At 35.9% G+C, this 24,475-nt stretch overlaps 1 protein-coding gene and 1 long non-coding RNA gene across 5 annotated transcripts in view; both read right to left on the bottom strand.

The window, feature by feature from the left end:
* The window catches only part of PPP3CA (protein phosphatase 3 catalytic subunit alpha), a 314,986-nt gene that overhangs the window by 105,050 nt on the left and 185,461 nt on the right, over positions 1-24,475 (bottom strand). The window lies entirely within an intron of this gene.
* Positions 1-24,475, bottom strand: part of LOC144581778 (uncharacterized) — a 74,661-nt gene that overhangs the window by 18,728 nt on the left and 31,458 nt on the right. The window contains exon 2 of the long non-coding RNA XR_013533010.1: positions 1-24,475. This exon is cut by the window's left edge and continues 18,728 nt beyond it. This is a non-coding gene — a long non-coding RNA (uncharacterized LOC144581778).

Raw genomic sequence — 24,475 nt, 5'->3', positions numbered from 1 at the left:
GAAAAATGACCTGGAAGTTTCAGTTGATGGTATATGCAATGTGTGCCATGTCTGTGTTGAAACACAGTTTCGTAGTGCAACAGTTTACTCTGAACTCCCTATTTTTAACACACATCAGCAAAACAGAATAGACTCAGGAACTAGGATTAATACTATTCTGGGTCTTGAAACAATGTTTTATAAGGAAAAACAGAGGCTACGTGGTCTGAGAAAGAGAACTGATGGCAGCATGATACCTGTTCTCAAGTATCAAAGAATCTTTCACAGATGAGGCACCCAGAGGGCAAAATAAAAGCAAATGAGTGAAAGTTAAAAGAGCCCACTTGGTTCAACTGAAGAAAAAGAATATTCATTTATAACAAGAAAACCATTCAGAATGAATAGCTGGCACTGTGATGTAATGAGCTCACCCACACTAGAAATATTTAAGCAAAGTGGGAAACACCAAGTTGTTATCTTTATTTTATCCTATTCCTGTGTCTTACTTTCACTTTTTTCTTTTAGATTAATGATTTTCTTCACTTGTGGCAACTTACTTTGGGTAAACAGCTTGAACTCTGGTTAAAATGGCAGCACTAGCACTAATCAGCTTTAAGATATTGAACTATTCATTTAAATGTCCTCATATGTAAAACTAAAATGAAAATATTTCACCTTGCAGGGCTATCTGAGGATTAAAAAGTATTTTACATTGTGATTGTTACTACCATATTTCAATCTACCACTAATTACAAGACACATGATTAGTTTATCTATTTTTAAACAACAAAATGTTTTCCTATCACTTAGAATTTTTATTATACTTCTTAAGTGAAACACTGATAAATATACTCCTAAATCTTCTTCCCATTGAGTTTGGCTAATCGGAGCCATTTTTCACATCAGTATAATTCAGGTTTTTACACCAAATATCATTTGTGCTATCAAAAGTGTTCATTGGCTGAGCACAGTGGCTCAGGCCTGTAATCCCAGCAATTTGGGAGGCCAAGGCGGGTGGATCATTTGAGATCAGGAGTTAGAGACCAGACTGGTCAATATAATAAAACCCTGTCTCTACTAGAAATATAAAAATTAGCTGGATGTGGTGGTGTATGCCTGTAGTACCAGCTACTCTGGAGGCTGAGACAGGAGACTAGCTTGAATCTGGGAGGCAGGGGTTGAAGTGAGCCCAGATCATGCTACTGCACTGGAGCCTTGGTGACAGAACCAAACTGCTTCAAAAAAAAAAAAAAGTGTTCATGAGGCAGTGTTTTTAAAGAAATACTCCAGTATCATAACCAGGATTTTGTTGCTGGACTTTCTGGTTTGATATTTGATAGGCACTCTTCTGCTTGCATGTTGGCATGAAAATATAACAGGCTTCATCAGCTTACAGTAATCTTTATTTCTCAAGTCCTTCCCATTAAGCATTTGGGTTTTACTTACTGTGAAAATTGGGAAATGAAGACAGTCAACCAATAATGAATATTTTCTTTTCTAGTATTAATTTGTACCTCATTGCCTTATGTCTGTGTCTTTTTGAACAATAACATTTAGGTACTTGAAGACATTAAATAGCAATTAAACTCAACACATGTGGTTCCAACAATGCTTATAACTCAAATAAACAATATAAACATCTATAACCAAGTTCTTGCATGAGCAGGCAATGACAATTATAAATATATCATGACCAGTGTTTGACCAACAGCCAGTTGAGACCCAGGCAAATTTCACAGTAGTTAAAATATGAAAAGAGTGCATCTCAGAATTGCAAAATATATTGTTGTTGGATTAGAATAATTTTCTTTGACTGTAACAGAAGTGTCTATTTAAATATATACCTCTGTATTTACATAAAAGAGGTGCTCAACCAGTATTTGCTTAATGGAGCACAGGTTGGCAGGCATATTACAGTGGGGATTGTCTGATAGTGTTTACAGTAGGAGACTGCTAGATTACTTTCCAAACCTATGATTATTTCATCCCCAAGCAATTACAAAGGCAAGATGTGAGGAACAAGTGGGGGTCTGACTGAGATCATGCCTTGAAATACAACTAAAAGACCACTGTAAATAAGGAATCACAAAGACAACAAAGCTGCCTGTCTCTGTGGCTAAAGAATGGTTAGCAGTTCCCAGGTGTCATGCCAGTTGGTGTGAGAAGGCACATAAACATGTCCCACCTCTCCCGGTTGTGCTAATGGGAGTCATGTCATTTCCACAGCTTCTCTATAGAGCACCTCAATGCCAGTATCCTTCCCTACCCAACCAAACCAAAGGCTAGGTTTTCCCAGACCTGGGGTAGGCTGATGTCCTCTGGAAGAGCTGAGCACCCACTGTCTGCGGCCTAGGTGTCTTGTCTGTGGGATATTTTTACTTTTCATTGTAGCTAATTTTATTCTTTTCACAGGATCATTATACATTAGTATTAATTGGCCAGTGCAGTGCTTCCCTCCTCTCAGTATTTTCTCCTAATCTAAATGTGTCATAAGAAAGATAGCAGTTTGCTACTCGCCATGGGCTGAGAGTAGGTATACATAAATTTGATAACCTCATTGTAACTCACAGCTGTCAGTCTTCAAATAAAAAAAAAAATAACCTTTCACACACAGGGACAAAAAAATAAAAAATTCGAACAAGCAAGGACTCTGTCTTTATTATTGCACATTATAAAAGATAGGTCACTAATAAGCAAGCAGTTGCATTTCCATATCTGTAAAATTGAGATCTCACTAATCTTTAAGTATTGTTTTTAACCATATCACTTCTCTGGGCAGAAATAAGCAATGGTTGCCTTTTGTCGAAAAGACAGAAATCTAAATTCCTAATCATGGCATTGCCATATCATATTCTGTCCTCTCAATACAAACTGGTTCTCTCTCACGTCTGCAGCCTTGTCTCATCAATCCCTTTGGAGAAACGGATGGACTGGTTATGGAATTGAGTTTTGGTATTTACATAGCTGATTTGAATCTTGAATCTTAGCTTTTACTTTTCCTAAATGCATAATTTTTGGATAAGTAACTAAGCTCCAAAGAACATCAGAGTTTTTATCTCTAAAATAGAAATAAGACATCTATTCATTGGCTTACTGTGTTATATATTTAATCATCAAGCACATTAGCTGAAACATAGTAAGTTTACATAAATGGTAGCTATTATTTTAGGTCAATTCTTCTTTATCTAAAATGCTTGGGAACAGAAGAGTTTTGCATTTTGAAGTTTTGGGGGTTTTAGAGTATTTGATTTATATACTTACAAGTTGTGCATCCCTAATCCAAACATCTAAAATCTGAAATACTCCAATGAACATTTCCTTGGAGTGTCATGTTGGCACTCAAAAAAGTTGCAGATTTTGGAGGCTTTGGGAATTCTCAAATTTTCAAATTATGGATGCTCACCTGTATAACAATAGCATTCCACTCTGCACTCTTACTTGTCTAAAACCTAATTAGGCTTGCTCTACTATTCATTGTATACTGATATAATACATGTGTATTTTACATATGGTTACATACACGGTTACAGATGTAAACTTATGACTATGATACTTACATATGAATAAGGTTAAATCTATAATCTTTCATTGTTAATAATTTCATATTATGACAAATACATGAAATTGAAGTGATATAAATAACATCAAAATATTATGGAAACCTAATGTGAAAAACACTTTAAGAAAAAATTCACATATACTATTTTCTTTAATCTTCAAATAAAATAGTAAACAATCAAAGTATTTTAATTTATGTAAACAGTTTAAGTATTTTATAAAAGTAGAAACTAAATCTTAGACTTAAGACAACCTGTTAAAGGTATTTTGGCTGATTAGTGATAGGGTCAAGCCAGGATTCTTTTAATTCCTACTAATGTTCACACTCCCAAATTTAAGAAGGCAATCAGAAGACAAAGACAGCTTTTCTGTGTCCTCTAAGGGCTCAGATTATGCCTTGCAACTGTACATTGTAGGAGCTCACAAGTATTTTATTTGACCTGTAAAAGAATTATGACAAATGTAGAAAGTGCTTTGAGTATATGCCAGGAAAGAGTGAACATGAACAGAATCTTGATAAATTTAAAAAGAGGAATGGATCTTCTACCCAAATTGAGGTTTTTTTTTTTTTTGGTTGCTATTGCTGTTTGTTGGATTTGACTTTGTGCTTTTGTTCTGTAACTACTCAACAAATAACATAAAAGATAAAAGGCTTTGAGAAACTTAACTCCTTTTTCTACTGGCTTGGAGTGTAAATCCATTGCAACAACTGTTACTTCTTGAAAAGATATGCTAGAGTAAATAGAAAAATACAGTTAATTCACCTGAAGTCTTGAAACTCTTTTTTTTTTTCCTAGCGTTTTTTTATGCCACGTGGCAAAAAGGCACTACCATACAATTTTAGATTTTGGTAACAAATTATCTCCTTTGCATTGCTTTCCCAATTAATTGTGCACAACACTTTCATATTATACTAAAATAGTCTTATGATGAGAAGTGAATGATTAGCACAAAAATTTTCTAGTCCAAACTATTAATTAATGAAAAATTAATTTACATAGCCGTTTTTAAAAAGTAATTCATAATTGTCCAAACATCACTCTTTCTCAGTTGCCTAACGGAGATTATTTGTGAAAACATTCATTTGTCAGTTAAAGTGGAATTCATCCTATATTTCTCTTTGCAATTTACTTTTCAAACTAAACTAGATTTTAGTGTATATCCATGCTGAGTTCTGAGTGCAGAATTGAGCAGTAAAAACTTAATAATATTCTCATTTTCAAGATACTGGCCTTTCAAGACACAGATCTCAGCAGCCCAATGCATGCCCTATGCATGTAATGACAGGGAAGTCCAGGAGACTTGAACAGCTCTCCTCAGCAGCACTTAGAAGATTAATCATGCACTATTGGGCCTTGAGGACATTTTATTTTCCCTTCTTTCCTTTATCAGTATTATCTTCTCTGTGTAAGATGCATTACCTATGTGATTCAGAATAAGATGAAAAATTGGGCTCTAATGCTCATGTTTTCATTTAGGAAGAAAAAACTCTGTCCTTTTTTTTTTTGGAAGTCACTTTTGGTAAGAGTCAAATGTATCTGTGACCAAGTTATAAACACTGTCATATGGATAAAGAGAAATGACGTCAGAATTATCATGAAGAATGACTATAGTTTCAAAAGCATTCTGTTATGTGTACACAGTAGAATTATGATTCTGTCTATCTATAGACACCGATTTCTTTAAGACACATGATTAAATTTAACCGAAACAATATTATCTGTTTTTAGCATTCTACCCACATAAAGTAAATAAGAGTGGGAATTCGAGCTTAAATTATCTGTGAGATACTTCTTACTAGTAGTACATTTCATGGAATACTGAATCATTTTGATTACTTGCTCATGAGTGAAAAAAGAGGCTAAGACATAACGGAAACAGAAATAATACTTAAAATCTAAAGATATCATAAATATCAATATTTTATTTCTCTGCTCAAAACCCTGTGATTGGCCGGGTATGGTGGTTCCCAGTACTTTGGGAGGCCAAAGCAGGTGAATCACCTGAGGTCAGGAGTTTGAGACCAGTCTGGCCAACATGGCAAAACTCCGTCTCTACTAAAAATACGAAAATTAGCTGAGCATGGTGGCACATGCCTGTAGTCTCAGCTACTTGGGAATCTGAGGCAGGAGAATTGCTTGAACCCAGGAAGTAGAGGTTGTAGTGAACCCAGATCATGCCACTACATTCCAGCCCGGGCAACAGAGGGAGACACTGTCTCAAAAACAAACAAACAAACAAACAAACAAACAAACCAAAAAACCCTTCAGTGTCATATTTGAATTGTGTTATGGTCGCAAGGCCCTCTCAAACCACAGCTTCCCTCTCTTCTGGTCACTAAGTTTGCTTTGGCCACAGTGGTCATGTTTTCCTAAGAATAGGAGGCCAATTCTTACCTCAGGTCCTTTGCACTTCCTCTGCCTACAGAATTTTCCCCTAAACATGTCATCTGCTCTCCCCTTTACTTATCGAGTACCCTGCTGAAGAGTTATTTTCTCAGAAAGGTCTTCCCGGATCCTCCTCTCTTTTATTTCTGACTTTCTATTTATTCTTTAATATTTTTTCACAGCACTTGTTACAACCTCACTTATTTTGCATTCTTTAAATTTACCAGTTTCTTTGTCTCTCCCTACTAGAACACAGTTTCCCAAGAACAGAGACTGTTCACTCCTGCATCCTGATTTATTAATCAGTGACTGCCTCAAAAAGTTTCTTAAATCAGTGAATGAATGAATGCATAGGATGCGTGATACAAAGGCTGAAGTTACACTTATAACACAAAGTGGTAAATATAATGTCAGATTCTACTTAATTGCGGTACAATAATACTTAACCTTAGCGTGTCAATGGAGGATGACAGGAAAAAGCACTCCGATTGTCAGGCATTTGACATCATTTAGAGGAGGAAACAAGGTAAAAAAAAAGAAAGAAGAAGAAGAAGAAGAAGAAGAAGAAGAAGAAGAAGAAGAAGAAGAAGAAGAAGAAGAAGAAGAAGAAGAAGAAGAAATTGTGGTCGACTGCAAATTATCTTGTTGAATAAAAATAACACATAATACAATTAAAGACACTGATCAAAAATTAGCATAGAAGCAAAATATACTAGAAATGGAGACTTTGTTTTTCTGAATACCATTTTAACTATCTGCATAGAAGTAAAGCATTTTATAAATACTAAATTGGACTTCCTATAAATTTCACCCCCGGAATTTGAGGAAACAGGATAACTACTTGTCTATGCCTGACTTTGACATACAAGGAAGAGCTACTTAATGAATCAGAAACAATAAGAAAGCAGTGATATAAGCTGAGTAGTGGAGACAGTGAGAAAGAAAAAACTAAATACAGCCCAAAGCTACATTACAGACTTTTGGAATGAACAACAACAATAATAATGATAATAATACCTATCAATCACTGAGTGTCAATTATGGGATCCACACTATACAATGCACCCCACAGGCATAATCTCCTTTAAACCTCACAAAACTATCCCACCCACCAGCCCTGGCTTTTTTGTAGATACAGGGTTTCACTATGTTGCCCAGGCTGGATTCAAACTCAGTCTCAAGTGATCCTCCCACTTCAGACTCCTGAGTAGCTGGGACCTAAAGGTGTGAGTCACTGAGCCTGGTTTCCCTTCTTTTCTCAAAACAAAGTAAACCTTTAAAAAGAACTTTTATAATTAACTCAGCTAAGAAAACAGGCACTGGAAACAAACTGAGTAATCATCCTGTAGAATCCATTTTTCCAAGTCATTCTACAGTATGTTGCTAATATTTAATTATCAAGGAGGACACAATACTCAAGCGAGAGGAGTGCTATTCTGGAACTGGGCTGTGCAAGGCCTCTTTGGCTATATGCCTTGTTCCCTGTGCTGAGCTCCCTATACTTTTTGCCATGCCTCTGGTCAGTTCTCTTTCCCAGCCACCCTGTCGGGAGGTTTCTATATCATCTGCAGGTTTCTCTTCTGCCTTCACTTTCAGCACGTAGTTTAATTTCTTTCTATTAAACAAGTAAGACAGAAAGTGGGCTGGGATCCACATTCTCTGTTTTCTGGTTTTCTACTTCCTCTCTGGCCCTTTCTGTCTTCATACTTTTCTTTCCTTATGGTCTCAGAAGGTCTTTATTCCTCTATAGAGCTAATCAGTCTACTGGTATTCTCATGACTATTTTCTCAGGGATCACACGCCATCATCAATTATTTACTCCCTCTTTGCTATTTCGAACTTCTTTTCAAATGGTTTATCTTTGCCTATAAACACTTCAGTATCTTACGGGGTCAAAAAGTTTTCCCTTGATCCTCTCATCCTCTGTTGCTACTGTCATATAGGTCTTCTCAGTCAAGCTACATGAAAGACTAGTCCACCCTGGGTATCTTCCTTTTCCTTGCTCTCCCTAATCACTCTTGATTCACTGTAATCATAATGGCCTTGTCCCATCACATTCTACTCCATTTCTATGGACAGATTGTACCAGTTACTGTCTAACTGTCAAACCCAGCAGGAATTCTGAGTCCATCTCCCTCAGGTTCAATTAGACTATTGTTCTTTCTCAATGTCCTCTGTGACCCCACTTCCTTTGATTGTTCATTAATTTCAGGCATTATCCCTGGCTTTGTAGTCTCATCCAGTTGTATGATTTTACCACTCTCTCGACACAGATAGCTCCAGAGTAGTATCTCTAAACCAGATCTCCAAGCTGAACTCCAGAGAAACGTATAGACAGCTGTTACAACTGGGTCGTTTCATTTATGTATCACATAAAAGGCTCACACTCAACCCACTGAATCCATTACCTTCTCACCCAAACTTGTCCTACATATACATCTTGTCTTGGATGATGGCATCACTATCTATCAAGTCACATAAACCAAGAGCTGAAACTCATCCTAGATTTCTCTTTCCACTCATCAACCACCTTCTAAATACATATTTAATACAAATCTTAAATATGTATTAAAATCCTATCATCTTTACCACAGCTGCTGTTGCCACTATGTCTACCTTGGTTCAAGCCCTGCCTGGACCATTACACGAAGTTTAGACAGAATTTCTGCCTTCAGCCTTGCTCCCTCCAGCATGAACTTCAGATTCAAGTGAATAAAACATGATAGTAATATATACCACATGCAATCAAGTCTTTTCCTTATTTAATACAGTAAAGTGTATGTATATAATAAAGCTTAAAATACTTATCCTTAGCATAGGAGACTTTCCCTTGACAAACTCTCCAATCTCTCTCCTGGCACTTTCCCTCAGCTATAAAATAATTTTGCAAACATATCAAGCTAAAACATCCCTCTGCTCTTTAGGACACCTTACCATACTTAGAATGCTCTTCCCCCAATCCCTTTTGGTCTTGGTAAGCTCCTATTTGTCCTTGAAAACCTTTATCAGAAGTTACTTCCTTTTGATCTATACTCACAAAGTTACTTGCTTTGAAGTCTGTTATTCCCTGAAAATTGTTCTTGCTTTACACATCTATCATATTTTTTATAATAGATGGATTTCAGTCTGTCTCCCCTAGGAGGCCATGGTATCACTAAGGGCAAATACTATATTTACTAACTCTGTGACTCTAGATCCTAGAAATATAAGTGATCAATAAAAATTTCTCAGGTAAATAGAAGAAGGGTATTCTATTTTTTTCACTTCAATATACTGCTAGATATTCCCTGAGGTTGACCATTTATGCTTATGAAAACCTATTTCATAGTATTTCCTATGCCACAATCTCTCTAAATAATGTGAATTGTATGCAAGGTTCTGTGCCTTAAGCAGTGTTTTTATAAATTATTTGATCACAAATCTAGATTAGAAATGTATTTTACATCACAAGCCATTATAAACATATAAGAATACAAATAAAAAATTATATTTCTTTTAATTTCCTTTAATAAAATCTTATTTTTGCTCCTAGTCTACTTTTTGCATTAAGTAAAAAACTAGATTGACATAATAACCTGCATTCATTTCCCATAGACTGTGACATACACATTTTGGAAAACATTTATGTTTGACATACGGTACAGGTTAAACATTGCTAATCCAAAATGCTTGGGGCCAGAAGTTTTTCAGATTTCAGATTTTGGAATATCTGCATTATACTTATTGGTTCAACAGGCCTAAGCATTTCCTTTGAGCATCATGTCAGTGCTGAAAAAGTTTCAAATTCTGTAGCATTTCAGATTTTGGATTAGGGATACTTAACCTGTATCTCATTTAGTTTGTACACCATTCCTCTGAGATAGGTACTGCTTTTATCCTCATATTTTCAAATTAGTAGAGTAAAGCACAGAAAGGTTATAATTTGCTGTAGATCACATAGCTAAATAAGCTCTGTTGGGGCTTAAACCCAGATTTGTCCAGAAGTCTAGACTATTCTCATTAGTCTCTGCTGTTAAAGGCAATACAGTGAATTGTCAAAAATTGACAAAGTGACAGATTAAGAAAGGTTTTTCTTTTATAGCCAATAATTTCCCAGTTGTTCCTTAGAGCATGTCATAAAATTCTGGCTTAATTCCTTTATATTTTGTTAAAAGTCACCACATTATTCAATAATTTAAAATAAATCTAAAGACTGAGTATTTTTCAAAAATGTCATGAATGAGGGTTTGCTGGCTTGCTGTCATGTATGATCAAAGAATTCAGAAGGATGCCTTTTATCTGAGAATATCAAAGGGTACTAACTAAAAAAAGACACAGAAGTCCTATTACAGTGAAGAGAAAAAGCTGAGCCTATTGAAATATTATACAAGAATGTTGGCATACAGGTAATTCACAGATATTTTTACCTTTGCTACCTGAAATTCGACCAATCTGGATTTTCTCCAAGAGCTACTCTTTTAAAACTGTAATACATTAAATTCATTTGCTACAATTGTTATTTTCTCCTTGTGTTTCCATAGTTCATCCTCATTCTATAAAAACACACACACACACATACACACACCCATACCCATACTCACACACAGATCTGTAGATTCATACCACATATCCATATACTATATTTTCCTCTGTGGCTAACAACAGCCTATACTATAAAATAGCTAATATTTATCACTTTAGAAACTGTAAAATTAAAATTAACTGAATTATGTTTTCTAGTTGTCTCAAGTCTCTAGTCATTATGAGAAAAACGGAATAATTACAAAATCTATTCAGTTAAGTAATTGTGGTTATGATCCACATTTCTGTCTAAAACAGATACAGTCCGGTAATTTCATTGGTCTGGAACATATTGTAGACAATAACAGTTCCCTCTCAAAAATGTTTATTTCAACTCTTTCAACCAAAATATAAGAGAACAATTTTTCCCTTAGGATACAAGGAAAGTATCATTATTGCTGAAATATACTAAAAGCTAAATCTTGTCATGGTCTTTTGAAAAATCTGGTCTTACAGAATTAAAATGTACTTGAAAAAAATGTTTCCTTTGAGCTTGATATAAAATAAAGCTAAGAAACATGAATATGACTTCTAGAGAATTACCTGAATATTAAATGATATATATGGTTTCAAGTAATTATATTTATTCCCATCAAAATTTGTGAAATTTTCTAGTTTCTCAATACCACTTTTTGACATAGAATTATTTAAAACATTTAAATCTGTTACCGTAGTTAGGCTGTTTATTTATTTATTAAATGTCTTGATTGTGAAAGCTAATTTATCTTTCTAAACAGGAATTTAGATGCCATGAAAAGAAACATTATCATAATTTTTTTTATACTTACAAAGAGTGAATTTCTTAGAGACACTAATCTCTTGATATACTATCCTTAAGGCCGAATAATTAATCTACTTTGGTGGACTGAATTCCTGATCAAATTAGCATATATATTTTAAAGTAACAAGAAAGAAGCTGAATTGCCACTGCTTTGGATTCCGACAGTGCTTTATGATTCCAAGAAGCCTGGTGCCTAAGCATGTCTTTTATCTCAAATGGTAAATGTACCGTCAGACCCAGGAAAGGACAAGGAGTGTAAGGCTTTAGTGAAAGATAGGAGTGGAAGTTTCTCTTAAAGGTGTTACCATGACACCTTTTGGATGTTTGTTAAAAGGAGTAAAGGTGGCAACTCTCTTAGGATAGCCTATTTTCCAATTCTAAATGAGGAAACAAAAATATTGTTAAGGCATAATGTATTCAGATTTTTAAAGTAATCTATCATAGAAATTGTTCTTATATTCTTCACTAGCATACCATATTAATGCTTTTGGATATTTAAAAAAGATTTTTCTTTTTATCTTTAAAAGCTGTCAGTTCACCCTGTCCAAATGATCACATTCTAATGTAATAGGTGCTGAATAGAGACATTTTACTTTGTAAGATCACAGAAAGTCATTGGCTATTCATAAAGTAAGAAAATTGGGAGTTGTAAGACCAGATTATGCATGGAAAATAATATAAAATGCAATAACATAACTCAAGTAAATGTTATTAGAAACGTATTTCCCCATCATGCCATTAAGTCCTTGCACAACTCTTTCTCCTTATCAACCAATCAACCAGTCAATCAGCAAATATTTAAGATACCTACCATGTGGCAAGCACAGTATTACACAATGAAGAAAGAGGCAGCGAAACAGTCTAGAAATAACATATAATCTAGAAAGTACCCAGATTATATAGGCCACTGAATGTGTGCATTAGTCTCACTAAAAAAAAGAAAAGGAAAAAAGTGTGAAAGCAGTAGATTGCATACTTCTGTGGATAAAAAAAGATTTCCCATGGGAGTGACATTTCATTTGAGACGCAAGGGGTGAGGAGGGTTTATCTGGGTTAAAGGGGAACTTAACAAATTCCATTAAATGTTAGGTATCTAGTAAGTCCAGAGTCTGGAGATTTAGGGGAAAGGACTGAGAGAGGGCTGGAGAAGACATCTGAGCATTCAGGGTACAGTGGTAGGATGGTAGAGTGTATTCCATCCAAAGGGCAAAGAGATGCTATTCAAAGGTTTTGTGGAGGGGCAGTGGATTGATTTGTATGTGCAGAAACTCTGTTCGTGGTTCTGAATGAGGCAGGCGTGTTAAAGAAAAGAATTCAGGCTTTCCTCAACATGGAACCTAAACAAAGCATGGCACTATACAAAATAAAGAAACATTCCTTGTTAAGTTCAACTATTCGCAAAAAATAAATTGCTATGTTTATTTCATCTTTCTTAATAACATTCATTTCAACAGTATACATAGAGTTCTAGATTTGTGAAGATACCATATACTAGTGGCAAAACAGAATTGTATAAATAATTGGCACATAGAATATAAAATTCTTGTCATCACTTCACATTTGTTTGTTTAGCTGCTAAAAGATCTTTGAACAAAGAATCACATCGACAAAGAGGGTGTCAAAATATCAACAGAAAGAGATCTTGTCAGAGCTTAATTAGGGCTTCCAATTATAAAACCAAGAACTCTATTAGCACTCAAGCAGGTATTCTCCTTGCTTAGGAAAAATCAAACAGCTTCTACATGTTATCTAGCTAGCAAAAAGGAATTTTATGAAGAACTTTGCCTGGTGGGATTAAGTCAACAAAGACAAGCAGCATGAAAATCTACCTCAGAACACTAAGGATAACCACTGTGTGCTCATGGCATACTTCCTGAAATGCTACCAACTTACTATCATAGTTCATTCTAAATACAACACATATGGTCGCACAGGATGTGAATTTTATGAAAATAAAAACAACCACCACACATTTGGACATACACATGGCCTTCTCTGCTGCTCTCTGGTAAAAGTTAATAAAGCCACTTTTAAAAGAAAAAAAATTCCAAGTCAAAAGGAGTAAATGTGCTACTTAACAATAGAACCAACTCAGTTTTTATGAAGAAACACATTTGCTTGTATATGTCATCCTTATGAACACTGCTTGCCTGCCTCCCTGTTTTCAAGAAGAAAACAGTTCTATCCTCCACTCTAAATTATTTCTTGTTCAGAATGGTTCAAAAACTGTGAATGGTCCTGTTAGTTAATTAAATCAAGTTTACTACTATAAAATATTTGCCGTTCTCACAAAGTCAGGTATTCTACCAGTGAATAAAAAAGAGAAACATTTTCAAACTCAAAGTAACATATCAAGTAACAGAATTCTGACTAGCAAATTTAAAAACAGTATCAAAATTTAAAATTAGTTCCAACAATTAAATCGCATGTGGTTTATTCTGTACAAGAATTTGGAAATCGTTTTTTTCCCCAGATTGGTGGAAAGGGTAGGATAAAGAAATACTCCAAAGCTATGCTATGTGGCAATAAAAGTGTTCCATCCAACACATCTAAATATTATCTGGCCTTCCAGAAGTAATATTTAAATTCCAACATTTTGTCACAGAGATAATACAGAGTGACTAGATTTTAGAAATTGCTAGTTAGACTCTACCCAGAGTTATGTAATCATTATGACTCCAATCATGATTGGGTTTCTTCACCTCAATAGCAGATTCTCAAACTACTCAAGTACTTCCATTTTATTAATTCAAACATGCATTGCATTACATTTGTTCTATCAGCATGGAATTTAGCAAATGCAAGTCTGCTTCAGAACACATTTACACCCCCCCCAAAAATTTCAAGATTTAATTAGACTTGGGATGTTAAAAAATAAAAATAAACAAAAAAACTAACTTAATCTCAATGCAGAGGAATAAATATCATTGTTTTGAGGCATCCAGTACCTAGCACAGTGCTTGTCACCAGGTATATACTCAATAAATGGTTGAATTGAATGTATAATAAGAGAGTAGACAAATGCATGAATGAGTGAAAACAGACTTGCATTACGTAGAGCACATTTATCAAACCCCTTTTCCGCTGAAGAGGTAAGGTAGGTATTCTTTCTGCATCTGAGGCCTTGAATTAGCTTCAAGAAAGATGAAGGGTCCTTCTTGCAAGTACTGTCCATCCACCTTTCTTTCTCATGGGACAGAGGCAAGTACTCCAAGATGAGGGAAGCGGCATGACTCAGAGGGTAGCTAGCCTTTAAACTTAGTATTTGTTAAGCCAGGAGAGAGAGTTCTTTTCTCCTGGGAACAGATCCATTTGGCCCCAGGCTTCTGAGAAAAGGCATAATTATATGACTAATATAAGGAATTGTTAAGCTTAAAAGATTCCTTTGTTTTAAGTTCCCACTCTGGGAAGCACATAACTACCTCAGTGCACTAACTACATGCCTCATTACTACTTAAGGGTATATTAGATTAATTTTTATTTTAACTTGAAATTGATTTTATTCTTAAAGCGGGAAATATCTTTTAACTCAAAATTAAATGTGTTGAAGTAAATGGTGAAAGAATGTAAAATTCATCAGAAAAATATCTACAATAATATGAATACTAATAACAACGACAACAGCTAATATTCATTGAGCTCTTACCATTGCGCTGTGTATTGTTCTTATCCTCACAACCACCCATCAAGGTAGACAGGGACCCTTATATGCATTTAGAGATATGGAAACTATGCCTATGGTCAACAGCTAGTAAAAGTCAGAATGGGGTTTCACACTCAGACAGTCTGATTCTGGTACCTGCTCTATGATTAAATTACAAGTTTTCATATGGAAAAAAGGAAATCACTTTACTAAATCAAGAAGTACCAAAGGTAAGCAATTCAGGAATGACTCGAATAGTTCTTTTCAGTGTGTGGTCAATCCCTTACTTTTTAACACAGGGTGTTTCCATATATCAACTCAGGGGGCCTTTACTACCATCCCAGGCCCCATGCCAAGCCCAGAGGACATAAACAGAGACACAAGAGAAATTAAAGAAAGAGTGTAAGATTTGAAAGCTATTCTAAAACAAAAATCAGAATAAATCACAGCGATAGATAAAGGCATACTCCAGGGACAAAGAACAAACTGATTTGGCTAGATTTGAAAAGTTTATGAAGGAGAACAGGAGATAGGTATGGGACAAACTGTGGGTGGCCTCAAACCGGTTTCAGGCCTTTGAATCGATTTCTAAAACTGATAGTGAGTCACTGCATGTTTTTAAACAGGGAATGAGGAGTGCAACGTGGTATTTTAGCAAAATTAATCTAGCAGAGTTTTAAAAATGAATTACAAGAAAAAGAGACAAACTACAGGCAAAATAGGCAGGAAATACCACAGCCCCTTAGCAATCACAGATTAACATTCAGAATTTCAGCTTTTCCCAAGCAATCTCCAAATGTTGCCATTTCTCATTTTTCTAGGGCACAGAGTTATAAGGTCAGTTTGTGAAAGCTATTCATTAGCCTGCACTATGCATCTGCTTCTCAGGGAAGTATGGTTTGTCCAATGCTGTTTTTCCCTCTAGGCCAGGGTCCTATTCCCACTTAGTTTGTGATGAAAAATGTTTCTGTATGCAAAGCATCCCCAGGTAAACCACGACTACAGGTATAGAAATAAATGATGAATTATTGGAAAGAAATGAGTTTGGTGATTTAATTGTGAAAGTTCCACAAATTAATTCCTTAGGAATATTAAGATATTTTATACTTCACATTCCAGGCATTTGTGTCAAGAAGAAGAAGACAATAGAAACAGGGAACCAGAAAGCTGATACAAAATACGCTAAAATGACAGTAGGTCTTAGTGGCTGACTAGAGATGGGGGATAAGGAAAAAGAAGAAATGAAGACAGTCTCTAAAGTTTCTAACATGGGATCCAGGGAGCAGTACCTTGAGTAGGCCTAAGAAATTCTAGAGGCAACCTAGAACAAGGACGGAGATGGGTGTCTGTGTGCACCAAATCAAAGTTCTTAAAGGCCGATGAAGTGAACTGTCTGGCAGAAGAGAATTGACTTAGATAATTTTGATGTTCTTTGAAACCCATAAAGAGAATGTAAAGTTTGTTCAATGCTCTTTTCTTCTGCTCTTTTAATACTGCAAGTCTGGGGTACTCTAATTCCCTGATTTTTCAAATCAAAATTGTATGGTTCTGCCTTTTATTTCAGAAAATACTTTATGAATCATCCTAAACGGTTCCCTAGGAGGCAAAAAAAAAAAAGGAAAAACAAACAAAAAAAAACCCTCTCAGTCTTCACGACCAGTTTCAAAATAGTTCTATTGTCAATTCAAGTCTAAAAGTTACAAGTGTTTAAACTTTTGTACATTTAAATAATGATATCATACTGAAACACAACCTAATTGAGAGAGACAAAGGCCACTGGTGAAATAACTGTACTATGTTAATGTTTTATCTTTGTTTTGCAGGAGAAGCTTTGCAGAATATTTGCAAGACAAATATTCCATTAAATAATTAAACCTATATTTACACGCAGAAGATGAAAAGAAAAAAGAAAAACCCACCAGAAACCTGAGAATTCAGAGAGAATTATTCACACTGACAAAGAGTCATCATCTCAGAATCCCCTGGCCTGCTCCTAGTGCATCACCAGCCTCATCTGTATTCCCCAAGGGAAGCAGCAGCAGCTCCAGGGAAGATCAGCAGTGAAGAAAGAATGTGTTATGCAAAAATAGTTATTTCAGACGGATCACAAATGGAAGCCTGGTGGGCAGAGAAAAGCTGAAGCAGTGTGCTACAAGAATGTTTTAAAAGGCTGTACTTAAGAAGGGAGCAACTGTTTTTCCTTTTTTGTTGTTGAGGTTCAAAGGAAAACATATGAGTCAAGGGGGCTTTCCTTTCAGTTTTCATGTTTAGGACTTTGGGCCTCTGTATCACATCATAATTAAATGTCAGATGAGAAATCATGAGCGTAGTTAAAACTAGGTGCCATACAGACGGTCTAGGTTTTTGGGGCCTCAGTGACTTCAACTGTGGCGTCTACTGTGATTGCCTATTGCTGGTGCCCATAAATAATACCTGAATGAGTCAGTCAATTGTTGTTTGGTATCTGGTTATTCAATAACTCAATAAGTGCATCCTATGAAAAATATGCAGTTTACTAAATATAGTAAAAGCTCCATTATTCAAATGTTTGATGCAATGGCAAATAAAAGTTATAGCATTTTAATTGGCTAAAAGTTAATTCCTATCTCAGTAACATTTATTAAGTACTTTTAACCAATATTGTCCATTTTATTTAATCTTCACAGGAGTGATGATACTCCATTTTATGAATAAAAACAAGTAAATGTCAAAATGATTAAGAAAGTTAAACCATGATAATAGTAGTTGACTTAGCTTCCTCTGGAGGTTTGGCTCATTTAATCCTCACAGTTCCCTGAGAAAGGTAATATTGTTACCTCCATTTTGCAGCTGAGGAAACTGAGGCTCAGAGATTTTTAGATAAGTTGTAAGTTGCCCACATTTTTTTTTTTTTTTTTTTTTTTTTGAGACGGAGTTTCGCTCTTGTTACCCAGGCTGGAGTGCAATGGCGCAATCTCCGCTCACCGCAACCTCCGCCCCCTGGGTTCAGGCAATTCTCCTGCCTCAGCTTCCCGAGTAGCTGGGACTACAGGCACACGCCACCGTGCTCAGCTAATTTTTTGTAATTTTTAGTAGAGACGGGATTTCACCATGTTGACCAGGATGGTCTCGATCTGTTGACCTCGTGATCCACCCGCCTCGGCCTCCCAAAGTGCTGGGATTACAGGCTTGAGCCACCGCGCCCGGCCCAAGTTGCCCACATTCTTAAGGTAGCAAGTTATACAGCCAAGATGTGAACCAATCCTGGCAGTCTGGTCAGGGCCCATGAAGAGCTCATTAGGCAGTAGTAAGTTGAAACTGGAAAAGAAGCAGATTCTACAAACCAGTGATTCAGAGGCCAGTGTTATTCCTGCAGGCCATGCTGATCTAAGTAGGTACTCACCAGTTCTTTCCCTCTAGCTCTTCACCCCACACTTGCCCACTGACCCACTTCCCCAGCTTTCCACTCCCTGCCCCAGGATAACCATAGTGCCAGCTTCTGATTTAATCTGGATTTACATTATCTCAGGGGAAGATACCAGGGGTTTTAGAGTAATCCAACACTTCCACCCAAAAGAAACTCAAGACAGATTTTTTACCAGAAGTTTTGTCAGTTGAGTGAACTGGACTGGCCTTCTTTCTGGTGTCAACATAAAGACAGCATTTTTTTTTCCATTAATGGTTAATTATCTAAATAAACAGCTGTATTTTTATTAAGTAAAACTGACTCAGAAATCCTCACAATGCCCATAGTCCTAAAATTATTCCCATCCTATGTGCTATATTGTCACTACTGTGAAAATTCACAGAATACAGTCTTATAACAGGATTGCAAAATACCAGAATCTTTCAAAAATATACATTTATGGATGTAGGGCTAATTCTAAAATAGGTATCAACCAGCGCTGCCTTTTTCTGCTTGCTTCAGATACCTGAAATACATACATCAAAACCATCTGTACACAGAAATGAGGCCACTGTTGGGGCAGTGTTCAGTATTATTTTTAAAGTTATGAAAATGTGAGCTATCAAAAACTATTCCCTCTGATTCTTATTGAAAATAGCCCAATAGAAAAAATATTCATGTATGCATCATTATAATAATCAAGCTAGGATAAGGTGACAACTCCCTGGGGAAAGTAGAGAAGAAAAATGTGAAACAGAAAGTAAAATATAAAAGGATGGTTGGTGCATACCTGCTACATTTCACACTTCAATCTTGAACTGCAATGTGCCATACAATTTAATAGTGTGCTAAGTACAAAACTTTATAGCGACTGCGATGATGAAGTTGCTAACAAAATTCTCAAGTGCGTACATTTACTTGCCCATTGAAAATTCATTGACAAAGACCACTGATATAAGTGATTCTAATCCTTACCAACAAGGTTTGGCTCACTTTAGGCACATAACTTATCCTTTTTGCCCCAACTTTTTCATCTGAAGAAGCAGGAAAATGGCCAACATGATTTCTTCAGTCTCCTCAAATTTTAATATTCATCAACTCAATCAAAAATAATCTCAAATGTATGCATTAATAAAATATATGGGAATCCAATCATGGTAAATGCATAGAGTGTGTTCTATAGGATAGCTATGTGAATATTTTAGAAGCAAAATATATCTTACAAAATGATTAATAATCGTTCTTTCATTTCTATGAAGTCAATATGTTACTGGAGTTGCTCAGAATGAGCACATCCACCCTCTACTCCTTTACACTCACTACTCTAGTAGCAAACACCTTTACACTACTCTAAAAGATAGTGATTTCCATGAATGAATAGCTCTTTCTTCTTTTTATATATCTAGAGTATATCTATTCTTAAAAAATGTATTTTAATCAGACAAAGATATTCTTTAGAATATGTATGTGAGTGAAGGTATTCAAATTGACAATAAGGAGCCAGGCTTTAGAAATATGGAGAAAATAGACTTGGGATATTAGATCTGCTAATATGAAGAGAAAGTCTGAATCCTTGTTGAAGTTCAAAATAATGACTCACATTTCAAGGGTTTCTTTTTCTCCCTTCTACAAAGAAATACAGTCGCATACTGCATAACCATGTTTTGGTCAAGGACATGCCACCAGTATAATGGTGAGCCCGTAAGATTATAACATCATACTTTTACTGTGTCTTTTCTATGTTTAGATGTTTATATATACAAATGCTTACCTTTGTGTTACAATGACCTACACTATTCAGTAGAGTAACATGTGGTACAGGTTTGTAGCCTAGAAGCAATAGGGTACATCATCACATTCTCTAGGTTTATGTAAATAGACCCTGTATCAACTATATCATCTAGGTTTGTGTAAATACACCCTATCATGTTCCCATAACAACAAAATCAGCAAACGGCGTATTTCTCAGGATGTTTACCTGTTGTTAAGCAAAGTGTGACTATAATAATGTATTTATTGATTATTTGAACAAGCCTCTCCCTATCACAATGAGTTCAATCATCCATTAATCATTTCATGAGGTGCTTTAATATGGTATAATACATTATACATTTTTCTCAGGCTATAATCTTGGTATTTAATGAAACTAAACAGATTGCCTTAGTGTTGCTATGGGAACATTTATCAGATAGGAGGAAGCTGGCAGTAAGCTGTCTTCTGCCAAATGGGAAAGGATTCATTAACTCTAGAAGACTGGCAGTCCTAAGAATCATTTAAATACAGACATGAAAAAGAAATGCTCAGTTGACAATTAGGATTTTATGCAATTCTAAAATCTCTTTTTAACACATAGAGGTGAGAGCTTTATAATATCTGGTAAAGAATTCTGAACAAATTCAAGTATGGTTGCAAATTTCAGAAGAATACAGGAAAAAGAACAGATGGAGTTGATATTAAGAGAAAAGTCATTTGTTTCCAAAAGAATAGGGAAAGCCAGTATCTATATCAGCATATCATAACAGGATTTGCCTCAAAGTAGGCAAGGTGACTTGGCTATATATACATTCTATAGAAAAAATTTACCTGAATAGTCCACATCAAAGTTAAAAAAAAATGGAAGTAGGCCAGGTGTGGTGGTTCATGCCAAAGTTAAAAAAAAAAATGGAAGTAGGCCAGGTGTGGTGGTTCACGCCTACAATCCCAGCACTCTGGGAGGCTGAGGCAGGGGGATCACCTGAGGTCAGGAGTTCGAAGCCAGCATGGCCAACGTGGCAAAACCATGTCTCTACTAAAAATATAAAATTTAGCCAGGTGAGGTGGCACGTGCCTGTAATCCAAGTTACTTGGGAGGCTGAGGCAGGAATTGCTTGAACCTGGGAGGTGGAGGTTGTGGTGAGTGGAGATTGCACCACTGCACTTCAGCCTGGGAGATAGAGCAAGACTCAGTCTCAAAAAAAAAAAAAAAAACAAACAAAAGTGGGGGGAAATAAATCAGGTATGGAACTGATTTCTGTGTTTTTGACACTCTGTGGAATAAAAACATGACACCCTGTGCAACTTTGGCAATGAATTTCTTAGTTGATCCACTCATAGAAATGGAGTCCTCAAACACACATGCACATGCACCAATTACATACAGTTGACAGTATCTTGCCCCGGGGTTAAAGTTTTCACTAGCAAATTTGACTCATCCTTTCCCTATAAGAATTTTCATTTAATTTCACTTTTTCATTTAGAAAATGGGCTTGCATTTGAGAAACCTTATTGTCAGTCAGCATTGATTACCACTCTTCTATACTCTCTTCTGAGTTATAGGACCTGGATTCCCTTGCCATTAGAGTTCTGGATAAGGCTTAGGTTCAGCCAAGGAGATGTAATTCACATCATGTGATTAGTTGAAAGCAAAGTAGGTAAAAGTCATCCATCCCCAGCACTTGACATGACTACTGACTGTGGGTTTTGGTAAAGACTTTTTAATAACTGGCAATTCCATATTCCAATACCAGTCACCAGGTTAGGAGCTATGGAGTAGTTACAGCTTTGGCAGGCTTTTCCTGCATTTGTGCATGCCAGTTTCCAGGACTCCAGTTCACAGTTTGCAGCAGAGTGAACAACAGCAACAAGAAAGCTGGACTGGTATTCCTCTGCCTTTTCTAACAATTTTGAAGATACATAATTCATTGTTTTAAATCTCTTTTGGACGTCAAATATCCGGGGCTTTTGTTGTTGTTGCTGCTGTTGTTTGCCCTGAGTCCTTTCTTTTAAGAAAAACTTAGGATCTGAATCTATCACTTCAGGATATGCATTGGCCCAAAAGTCAAAGTTGTAGTTGTAGTATTTTAAAAGAGATCCACAAAAGCATGTAACATAGAGAGTGTGGTCTCTGTAATCATTTGGTGTAGTCTTTAATGAGGACAAGACAATATTCTTTCAACCTTTCTTATTCCCACCCTTTCTTTGAGGCTTAAATAACTATCCTTATTTTTATTCTGTTTCTCTTCTCTTTCTACTATTCATACTTATGCAAGCCCTGGGCTGGGATACGGAAGCACAGCACTAAGTTTTAGGATACATATTTTGTGCTGGCATATTTGATAGGTACACCATGGTTTAAAGTTTCTCATTGATTCAGGGGTAGAAATAAGTAAAGCCAACTTTACATTATTTTTAAATCACTTGAGGGAACCAGAACTCAGTTCTACATCTGGTTCAGCCTAGCTCCTCAGGCATTATATGCTGAGGTTTAGAACCAAAGGTTTAGCTAGCAGCTATTTATAATGAATAAATAGATTTCTATCATGAACTCAGATAGAAGTTGGTAAATGATACAATTTTAGTTTTTATTTACTTACTATTTGTTTTTAGAGACAATGTCTTGCTCTGTCACCAAGGCTGGAGTGCAGTGGTATAATCATAACTCACTGCATCTTTGAACTCCTGTGCCATCAACTGATCTTTGAGCCTCAGCCTCCTTAGCAGCTGGTATTATAGGTGTTTACCACCATGCCTGGGTAATTTTTTTGAGGAAACAGGGTCTTACTTTGTTGCTCAGGCTGGTCTCAAACTCCTGGCTTCAAGCGATCTACCTGCCCCAGCCTCTCAAAGTGCTGGGATTACAAGTGTGAGGTATTGTGCTTGGCCACTTGACCGTTTTAGAATCTGTAATTTCACATCCAGGCCTTCATTCTCTCCACCTATAAATGTACACTGGAACCCATTTTGACACAATTGAAAGAAAATATTGTAAAACTTGTTCCTTTCATGAGCAGCATAAGCAGTATGTTATGTAATTTAATCTAATTCAGGGTTAATAAATATTCAAGTTGCAATTTTAACAAAACAAACATATTAATTACAAATGAAGCAACCCAAGGTTTGTAGGAGGACAAACTCCTAGGAATCGTATGAAAGAAACCACAGTAAGGAATACTGCCTTCAGCCTGCTCACTCTGAGTCACACTTGCCTCCTTGGTGCTGCCATATTTCCTCCTGGGAGCTAAGCTCTAGCTGTTCATGCTATGAAGAACCTTTCCTCTGGGTGTCTCATTAGTCACCTCTTCACCTATTTCAAATCTGCTCAAATCTCACCCTCTCAATGATGCCTACTCTGACCACTCTACTTAACAATTCCACCAACCCTCAACCTGACACTCCCTTATCCCACTCTAAATTTTCTATCTCTATGAAACTTATCACCTTTTAACATCCTTTATAATTTACTTATTTATACTTCATTGCATTTATTACATTTTGTCTTCTGTTAAGACAGTAAGAGCCTTTGTAGAAACTCTACTGTCATATCCCAAATTCCTAAAACATTACTTGGCATATAATATCTCAAACACCTGTTGAATATATATCAAAAAGAAGCTCCTAAATGAATCAATAATTTCTTCTCTCCCTCCTGTCTCCTATAAGGTCCTATCAGTTCTTAGTAACTTACTAATAATAAGTTTATTTCTTTATTTATTAAAAGCCACTGCAAAATCTGTTAACTGGGTAGATTTACATAGAATGATTATGAAATAACCACTGAGATCACTTACTTCAGGGGTACCCAGACTTTTGGATTTCATGGGCCAGTAAAATATCCCCCACAACAGAGAGAGAGCAATGGGGATCAGATCAAAATAGAATGTCAATATGTTCTTTTGCTCTGTAAAAGCATTAAATTAAGCCAATAGCATCTATCATAATTAAAATAGGACTAACCCACCAAAAAAACTTAGAAGAAAAAACAGTTCTACCGGAGATAAAAGGCTGCCAATGCTGCACATGTATATAGGCACACATACATAAACAATTTTTAAATTTCCATCATCATTTTACTATGATCTAGTGATTAGCACTGACTCTGGATAGGGGAGAAGAGATTTTATGTTTTTGTTTGGTAGTCTATCCAGTACAGGAATCCCTAAAAAAAAGATTCCTGAAAGAAGGTTATGCTCTATGGAATTTGCTATTAAACAAAATGGCAGCAGCTCCTGCAGCAGTAACAACAGCAGCAACAAACTCAGCAAAAGCAGTTTATTTCATGTTCGCGCTCTCTTATAATAGAAAACACTTCTTGGTATCCATTTTTGACATAAGGAATGCTGCACATGGTTTAAAAATAAGAATAATGGAAGGAAGACAGACATTCCACATTTCTCCTTCCATAAAGGCAGTCTCTTTCCCAAACA

This window comes from Callithrix jacchus, chromosome 3 (assembly GCF_049354715.1).
Source record: "Callithrix jacchus isolate 240 chromosome 3, calJac240_pri, whole genome shotgun sequence".
NCBI classification, from domain to species: Eukaryota; Metazoa; Chordata; class Mammalia; order Primates; family Cebidae; genus Callithrix; species Callithrix jacchus.
The sequence above is the reverse complement of the archived record's forward strand: the minus strand, read 5'-3'. Positions and strand labels throughout refer to the sequence as shown.